The sequence below is a fragment of the Berghia stephanieae genome, chromosome 5 (assembly GCF_034508935.2).
Source record: "Berghia stephanieae isolate SIO BIC M18660-M18661 chromosome 5, UCSD_Bste_1.3, whole genome shotgun sequence".
Lineage (NCBI taxonomy): Eukaryota > Metazoa > Mollusca > Gastropoda > Nudibranchia > Aeolidiidae > Berghia > Berghia stephanieae.
The window spans coordinates 76,474,905-76,484,726 of NC_088364.1; the positions used below are offsets into that span (position 1 = coordinate 76,474,905).

The 9,822-nt window shown below is 38.4% G+C and overlaps 1 protein-coding gene across 1 annotated transcript in view; it reads right to left on the bottom strand.

The window, feature by feature from the left end:
- Positions 1-7,049, bottom strand: part of LOC144973622 (uncharacterized) — a 459,437-nt gene extending 452,388 nt beyond the window's left edge. Inside the window, exon 1 of the transcript XR_013645602.1 lies at positions 6,897-7,049. The gene's annotated coding sequence lies outside the window, so the exon portion shown is untranslated. The remainder of the gene's footprint in view (positions 1-6,896) is intronic.
- Between the last annotated feature and the right edge of the window lie 2,773 nt (positions 7,050-9,822).

The following is a 9,822-nucleotide window of genomic DNA, read 5'->3' on the forward strand; positions in this document are numbered from 1 at the left end:
TTTATTATTATTATTTTATTATTATTATTATTATTATTATATTATTATTATTTATTATTATTATTATTATTATTATTATTATTATTATTATCATTATTATTATTATTTATTATTATTATCATTATTATTATTTATTATTATTATTTTATTATTATTATTATTATTATTATTATTATTATTATTATTTATTATTATTATTATTATTATTATTATTATTATTATTATCTTTATTATTATTATTATTATTATTATTATTATTATTATTATTTATTTATTATTATTATTATTATTATTATTATTATTATTATTATTATCTACCAGACCAACACACAAAATTAGATATGTGTAACCGGAAGTAGTTCTAGCAGAGACTGAAATACAGAGACGGGGAGGGAAAACTTCAGACGTGTCCAAAAGGATTGGGATAAGTGAGTGAGAACTAATCACCCATCTGGTGGTCTAAAAAGAACCACAAAGAGCCCTGTGATGTCAATACGCTTCAACAGTCGTAACGTCACTTCCCTCGTAATGACGCGTGGTAACTTAGTAACTAGCTCTAAACTATCGGAACAATGGCGGACGCCATTTTGAAATATTTCTCTGACGAGCATAAAAGCGTATCCAGAGGAAACAAAAAAAAACATTATAAATCTGATCATGTTTTTACTTTTACACATTCTGATACAATACATATGAAAAGTTCTAGCCATCGTGAATAATAAAAAGTACCGATTTACTTTGTTTAGAACCACCATGGCCGCCGTTGCTGACGACGTGACATCAGACTATTGAATCCAATTATATTTATTCTTTTTTAAAAAGGCATTTCATCACAACACACATCGGTAAAGGTCACACATATCTCTCTCTATCAATGGATGGGAACGTCGTCACTATTTATGGGTTTTCGTGTCTCTCCAGCATGTACGATGGCGTTACTAAAGGCCACAACGAGGCGTCCAGGAATGGCCCAACTCAATGCCTACAGCCATCAGACTATGCTCAAAGGTCATGGAATCACAATCCTTTATAGCTAGGCATTGGAATTGCATTCAATAGTCTGATGTCACACATAGTTTTGTGTGTTGGTCCGTTATATTTCCGGATGGCAATGTTGTGAGCTTTTTAGCCAAGCGCATACTATACATAGCCTGACACAAGAGCTCACTAGGACTTATAGTTTGACGTCATTTTTAGGTTTTTGCACCGTCTAGTGAGTTGTCGTTAGTAGTGCTCATGGAAACAAGTGGTCCCATTGGTTGAACTATTTAAATACAACTCACGATTTGTTTTCTTTTGTGGCCAAAGACTGGTCTTTTGATGTTATTTTTTGGTCAGTGTCAGGCTATAGATAGTATGCGCTTGGCTAAGAAGCTCATTACATTGCCATCCGGAAGTATAACGGACCAAAACACAAAACTGTGTGTATCCATGAACGTTTATAGTCAGGTTAATACAGTTCAGTGAGCATTACTCATAAACGCGGATGGCAAAAACAATAACAAAGACCTGAGTGACGTCATCTTCGTTCTATCTATAGATAGTATGGAGTTGACGTCACTCTGGTCTTTGTTATTATTTTTTGCCATCCGCGTTTATGAGTATTTCTCATTAAGCTGTGTTAACCAGACTATAAACGTTCAAGTTCACACATAGTGTTGTGTGTTGGTCCGTTATGCTTCCGGATGGCAATGTTGTGAGCTTTTTAGCCAAGCGCATACTATCTATAAGTTAACGAAAGCTACACCTCAAATAGGGATCGAACCACTTACCGCCTCGAGGCGGGTTTAATTTTTTGTGGGGGATGCTATCTCTTAATCTTCAGAATACTATAATAAACGCCTGCCGTTTCTATGCGTTGAAAGTTATCAGGTAAACAAATTACCTTAAACAAACGCTAAAAAATAACTGGGAAAGACATTAAATCTTATGACAGTCTGGAAGAAAGTTCATTGTGAGCTGGAATGTCGATTATACCTGTCAGAAGTACAAATGAACCGTCAAGAAGGTTATTTATGTAATTGATCATCTGGTGCATGTGAATTCTTGAAGAAGGCATAAAAAGATTGTTTTCTTGAAAGTTATAAACAGTTTATAGATAGAATGCGCTTGGCCAAGGAGTTCACAACATTGCCATCCGGAAGTATAACGGACCAACACACAAACTCTGTGTAACCATGAACTTTTATAGTCTGGTTAATACAGTTTAGTGAGAACAACTCACAAACTCGGATGGCAAAAACAATAACAAAGGCCTGAGTGACGTCATCTGCATACTATCTATAGTCAAGAGTCATTTATTATTATGCATTATACTCAATAATGGTTTGGTTCTGTTTCAAGTCGAAACGTGGCGCCGTTAAATCCCCGATGTACTACGAGAAGAACAAAAAGGAGGGGGCTGCGGCGGAGGGGGAAGATGAGGAGGAGAAGGCGGAGGAGAAGGCGGAAGAGAATGAGGAGGAGGAGGAGGAGGAGGAGGAGGAGGAAGAGGAAGAAGAAGAAGAAGAAGAAGAAGAAGAAGAGGAGGAGGAGGATGATGAGGAGAAGGAGAAGGAAGAGGAGGAAGATGAGGAGGAGGAAGAGGAGGAGGAGGATGAGGAGGAAAAGAAGAAGAAGAAGAAGAAGAAGAAGAAGAAGAAGAAGAAGAAGAAGAAGAAGAAGAAGAAGAAGAAGAAAAAGAAGAAGAACAAGAAGAAGAAGAAGAAGAAGAGCAAATACAACATCAACAACAAGAACAACAACAAACAGAAGAAGGAGAAGAATGTGGAGAAAGTAGCTGGAGAGGAGGGAGGTGGTGTAGAGGTTTTTCTATCTTGTCATTTGGTTATCATATTATCTAATTTTCTATTATTGTATTGTGTGTGTTGCTTCAATTCAATATCGTAATGGTTTTTAAAGCTTTCACACATTGAATTCGGTAACCAACTGGAATGAACTCTAACAAAATGGATTCTACGAGTAGAATATTATAATTTTATATCCAAGGACAGTTCTGTAGTACTCCGAAAAAGATGTGTTTAAAATTTTGTCGAGAAAACTCGTCCTTCAAATATAGGTAGATCGATTAAAATTATTCTCATATTCGGCAAAAATTCTCAAACCTGGGACTTTGCTCAAGCAAAAGCCTCTGTTTACTTTTCTCGCCTGACATTGGAACTTTTAATTTGACGTCATTTAGTTCAGTGCACCGCTAGTAGTGAGTTGTTAATAGTGCTCAAGGAAACAACTATGATCGTAGCCATCCTTAAAGTTATAGCCTGACACTGAAACCCAAAAAGACTGCCATTTTGACGTCATTATTTGGTCAGTATCAGACCATGACTTCACAATGGCTACGGTCAGTGTCAGGCTATAACTTTACGATGGCTACGCTCTGATCCCATTTGTTGAGCTATTGAATACAACTCATGGCTTGCTTTCTTTTGATAGTGACCACCTTATATTTTGGCCAGCGTCTGGCTATGAGTTTACGAAGGCTGTGCTCCAACTGACTACGAACATTAAAGGTTATGTGTGATTTTAACCTTTCATCTGGTTGCAAGATTGGTGTGGATATTTTTTTCCTTAAACGCAAGGCATGATAGGTCACAGACTCTATAGATAGACGGAACAAAATTGACGTCACTCGGCTCTTTGTCATTGTCTTTAGAAAGCCATTTTGATGATTAGTTCTCTCTAAATTCTATCAATCAGATGACAAAGGTTCAAGCTTACAAACAGTTTTGAGTCGTATATCAGCTGCCATCATGTACAAATGGGGGCTCCAAGAATCACCAACATGCCCAAAGTGCAACCAAGCACCACAAGATGCAAACCACCTCATACTAGATTGCCCAGAGACAAAACTTGAAGGGGGATTTGAAACCATCAACAAAGGTGATGATGACTTCCGAACCTGGATTGATACCTTGAACATAGAAGTGTAGCCGAACGATACTACTACTAGTCTTATATCCAGCTGATGAATGTTGTGAGTATTTTACTGGAATGCATTGTATCAATACGACGTTTTGTGGCTTGTTCTCAGTGGGAGCGAACTATATTAACTTTCCATGTTCTCGAGGTCATTGGTCACATTCCAAAATGTGCTCAAAGTGACCCACTTAGTGAACAATGTTTACAGCTTTTGACATATCTAGAATCACGATTGGTCATTTGATTCAGCTTGACACATGGGGATGTTTATAACATTTGTAAACAAAGCAGCGTGTTTACATTTCTGAAGAAATATCCAATCGTTGGACAGTAACAAATCATGTGATTGACTTGGTTTGACGAAAACATGAATATAGATCGCTCCCATTTATTTGGTGGGCGAAATGATGAGTATTTTTACTCAACTGTTGTTGGCTGTCATTAACGGGACGTTTAATTAACAACCGTTATTATAACAAGCACAGAGTTGCAGCCAAAATCAATTGTTGATTTTTATACGTATATTATCAACCTCAGATACTTTTTTGACAATAATTCTCTACCATCTCTTTCGTGTCGTGTCGATGTGGCCCGTGGATATTTTGTTTTCATTTTCAGCCTCCATGGAGAATCGTACTCAAGGGAATAGACTTCTGAAGATGAACACGTTAAGCTATCTATAACTACAGACCTCATTATTTGTTTCCGACAACATGTTTGGTTAGAGACTGTCATCAGGGGAGACCGAGAGGGAGGGGGGGGAGAGAGAGAAAGTTAGTGGGGGGGGGGGGGGGGGGGGGTTGGAGAGACAAAGAAAAAGCGATAGAGATAGAGGGAGGGGAGAGATGTAGAGAAAGAGAATGAGGGGTTGAGTGAGGGAATAAAAAGATAGAGAGAAACAGAGGTAGGGGTGGGGGGGGGGGGGGATAGGGACAAGAGAGAGGTAAGAGAGATGAAGTGATATAGAGAGAGTAAAAAAAGAGGGAAGGAAAGGGAAAGCGAGAGAAAGGATCTCTCTCTCTCTCTCTCTCTCTCTCTCTCTCTCTCACTCTCTCTCTAATTATATATAGATAGTATGCAGATGACGTCACTCAGGCCTTTGTTATTGTTTTTGCCATCCGCGTTTGTGAGTTGTTCTCACTAAACTTTATTAACCAGACTATAAAAGTTCATGGTACACACGGTTTGTGTGTTGGTCCGTTATACTTCCGGATGGCAATGTTGTGAACTCCTTGGCCAAGCGCATTCTATCTATAAACAGTGTGTCTTTTATTATTGACACAGGGTTTGCTTGACGTTGTTTTTTGATCAGTGTCAGGCTAGAGATAGTTCGAAGTTGACGTCACTCAGGCCTTTGTTATTGTTTTTGCCATCCACGTTAATGAGTACTTCTCACTAAACCGTATTAACCAGACTATAAACGCTCATGGTTACACATAGTTTTGTGTGTTGGTCCGTTTTACTTCCAGATGGCAATGGTGTGAGTTTCTTAGCCAAGCGCACACATTTTTATTACATCGTAGTGTATTCAACAGTTCAACCAATGGAATCACGTGTTTCCTCGAGCTCTACTAACGACAACTCACTAGACGCTACAAAAAAAAAAAAATGATGTCAAACTATAGGTAGTATGCGCTTGGCTAAGAAGCTCATAACATTGCCATCCGGAAGTATAACGGACCAACACACAAAACTGTGTGTATCCATGAACGTTTATAGTCGGGTTAATACAGTTCAGTGAGCATTACTCATAAACGCGGATGGCAAAAAACAATAACAAAGACCTGAGTGACGTCATCTTCGAACTATCTATAGTGATAGAGGGTTCTAGCGTAGCCATCGTTATGTAAAAGCCTGACACTGAAATCCAAAAGGACTGGCTGTTTGACGTCATTATTTGGTTTTTGCACCGCTTAGTGAGTTGTCGTTAGTAGAGCTCATGGAAACAAGCTATTTCATTGGTTGAACTATTGAATACGACTCACGATTTGTTTTCTTTTGTGGCAAAAGACTGGCATTTTGACGTCATTTCTTGGTCTTTGTCGGGCTATAATTTAACGATGGCTACGGTCAGGTTAGAAGTTGACGAACACGGAAAAATGCTGGAATGAGATCTTTTTCTCATTTCGGACCCTCTGTTTGGAACGCCTTACTACAGAGCATTCGTGAAAAGAATCTTTGTCTATTTTTTAACGTTCTCTTAAAACATATCTGTTTCGTCTCCAGGAGATGGTATGAGAAGCAAGATAGGTCTGTCTGGTTTGTGTTGTTGGTTGTGTGTGTATGTGTGTGTGTGTGTGTGTGTGTATCCTTGTGTGTAAGATGAGTATGTTTCAGCCAAAGTAATTTGTAATTTAAGCGCTTTGAGTCTGGTGTCTCGCAGTTATAGCGATATATACGTTTTTAGCATTATTATTATTAACGATGGCCAAGCATAGCCGCAGTAATGAATACAACTCTATTCCCTTTCTTTTGGTGGCCGTTACCTTGTATTGTGACCACATTTTTGTCAGTGTCGGTCTATGAGTTTACGAAGGCTACGCTTGTTTAGCGGCATGCAGTGAGGATTAAAATGGTTCACACCCCCAAAACACCCCCAAAAAATTGAGCTTTTATATAGCGCAATATCCACCAACGTACTTTAAGCGCTTTACACCCTGGCCAACAGGAACATTTAACATGTATGACGGGACACGACGCCTGTTAGGCGATATTACATTTTTTTCGGACAGAGACAACGCTGTTAACGGCCTGGTTCTCATTTTACACCCGAGTAAGGTGAGAGAATGTGAGTAAAGAGCCTTCTCCAAGAACATAACTATGCACCGAGCGAAGCTCGAACCCAGGACCTTCCGATCCGAAAGCGAATGTCACACCACTATACCACATAGCCGCATACATTGAAAAATTATAAAGAAAAAAATATGTTTAAAGAAAAGCAAAAAAGAAAAAAAAACACAGATCAATGTATTACTTACCAATTTAGTCAGTACACAAAATGTCCATTCTATAGAATCAAGAATTTCCCTTTTCCACTGTAGGATGGCGATGTACTATTGGTGAAATCAGGAAATGTTTTTAAAAGTCTTCTTTAAGGTCCTATTTCTCCTTAAGTTCAGACACACAGATCACTTAGATAAGCACACAAAGTACCTACTTGCAAACGAAGTATTTTACCTTCACCGTTGTTTCGTAATTTGATATTTCACCATTCAAGATGCGTCTTTTAACACTTGACATAAAACGATAAGAGTGAAATAATTGCTTAAAACAAACTAGATATTGTTAGTGACAAAACAAAACATTTCAATATTTTGTCTGAAAAAATATTTACTTCCTATATCTCTTAATTTAAAATGGTCCGAAACAATCTAACCCGAGACTTAAATCCAAATTGAAGTCTTAAGTTTAAGATATTTTATTATTTTTACAAACTGAGGGTGTTTTTTGAGATCGATCTATGAAGTCAACGTTTTGCGGGCCAAATTTTTTAAAAGCATTTTGTTCTTGTGCGCAGAAGAAGTTAATGCTGTTTTGACAGCAACACAAAAAGTCATAAGGTGATTTTAGTGCAAAAGCTAATAACGTTGTTCGAGAAAACAATAATTCCAATTTTTAGTTTTGATAATAATAGAGATACCGTACTATCTAGTAAATATAGAGAGTGGGGTGGCTTTTTGCACGACTTAAAACATTGTCTAACTCAGTGCACTGCTGAATGTGTGCGTGTGCGTTTGCGTGTGCGTGTGCGTGCGTAGAGGGGTGGATCATAGTGCACTGACTGCGTCTCAAAGAATGGAGTGAGTACGGGATTATCATCCGATACTGGTGATCCACCCGTCGATGAGGGTAGGGTGTCTTGGTGGAAAAGGGTGTCCGCTTTCACATTCATACAAAACAGATAGAATTTATTGTGGACTGTAATCATAAGTAATGATAAACAAAAATGGATATTATTATAACAGCCTCAAATAATAATAATAACAAAATTAATACCAATCACCGAACGTTTCGGACTCAAAACCCTTCTTCATTGCGGCTATGTGGTCTAGCGGTATGACACTCGCTTTTGGATTGGAAGGTCCTGGGTTTGAGCCTCGCGCCCGGCTCATAGTAGAGTCCTTGGAAAAGACGCTTTACTCACATTCTCTCACCGTATTCAGGTGTAAAATGAGTACCTGGTCGTCAACAGCGTTGTCTCTGTCCGAAAAATTGTAATATCGCCTAACAGGCGTCATGTCATGTCTTGTTCTTCATCTTAGGTGTTGCTGTTGGTCAGGGACCCTTTGTAAAGCGGTTTGAGCACATTTAGTAGATATTGCTCTATATAAAAGCTGCATTTCAGCCAGAAAGAAAAAGAAAAGAAAAGAAAAATATTTACATTACTTTAAAAACAAGATAGGCAGCAGAGAAATTACCTACCATCTATCTGTTTGTTTGGTTTGTTTTTTTAAGTAATGTATTTCTGTATTTAATGGTTTAGTTGTTAGCTGAAGAAGGGCTTTGAGCCTGAAACGTTCCCTGACTGGTATTTTGTTCCCTTTTGAAGTTGTTATATTTATTTTTGATGATTACTTTTTACGGGTTTCACATTGTGAGTTGTGGATGTCACCGTAGCCTTCGTAAAGTGATGGCCGGACAATGACCAAAAAATGACGTCAAAATGCCAGTCTTTGGCCACAAAAGAAAACAAATCGTGAGTTGTATTCAATAGTTCAACCAATGGGATCACTTGTTTCCTTGAGCTCTACTAACAACAACTCACTAGACGCTACACAAACCTAAAAAATGACGTGAAACTGCCAGTCCTAGAGGGTTCTCGCGTAGCCATCGTTATGTTATAGCCTGAGACTGATATCCAAAATGACTGGCACTTTGACGTCATTATTTGGTCAGTATCAGGCCATCACTTTACGAAGGCCACGGCGCCACTCTGTCCAAAGTTGTCTTCTATCGGGTGAACAAAAAAGCTATTTGGTGTCCATGACTGAAGTCGATATTGCATTTTGTTTTGTGACGTCAAGCCAAATTGAATATGACCAGTTACACGTAGGTGACGCTTGGCGTCGGTGGTATGGTGCAGACATGCCAACCTGAAAATATAAAAAGTCAGAAATTTTAAGAGATAAAAATTGTAGTTTCTATAGAAATTGCCTGCAACCCTTGGGATAAGACGCTAGTCTATCGCAAAGTACTTATCCGCCAGATCTAACTGATCCAGCTACCCAATTACTTCAGGGTGGACTGGGGGAGGGGAGGTCAAAAAAATAATTCACGTCATCGATCGCAGTCCATTTGCTTGTGGAGGAAGTGCTCTATTAACTGAGCTATCGGGACCCCAACAATGTTAAAACAAGTCCATAATACGCTTCAACAGTCATGTCGTCACTTCCCTCGTAATGACGCATAGTAACTTAGTAACTGGCTCGAAACTATCGGAACAATGGCGGACGCCCTTATGAAATATTTCTCAGACGTGGATAAAAGTGTATCCAGAGGAGAAAAACATTATAAATATGATCATGTTTTGAATGTTACACATTCTAATCACAAGACATATGAAAAGTTCTAGCCAGCATGAAGAATAGAAAGTACCGATTTTCTTTGTTTAGAACCACGATGGCCGCCGTTGCTGGGCGACGTGACAGCAGACTATTGAATCCAATTTCGTTCGGTTATCAGACCTGCAAATAAATTCACTTCGTTCCAGATCGATGATGAAATTATTTCCTCCTCAAACGCATTGTGTGTTCATCCCTTCTATTTTCTCTCTTTTTAACATTTCCATATTTTGTTTGCTTTGTAATGCTTGTTTGTTTGTTTTTGTGAAGCTTTTTAATCTACTGATGTGACAATCGCACACACTCACTCTGACCTTAGATTCCTCGTTCTAGTTCTGAAGTG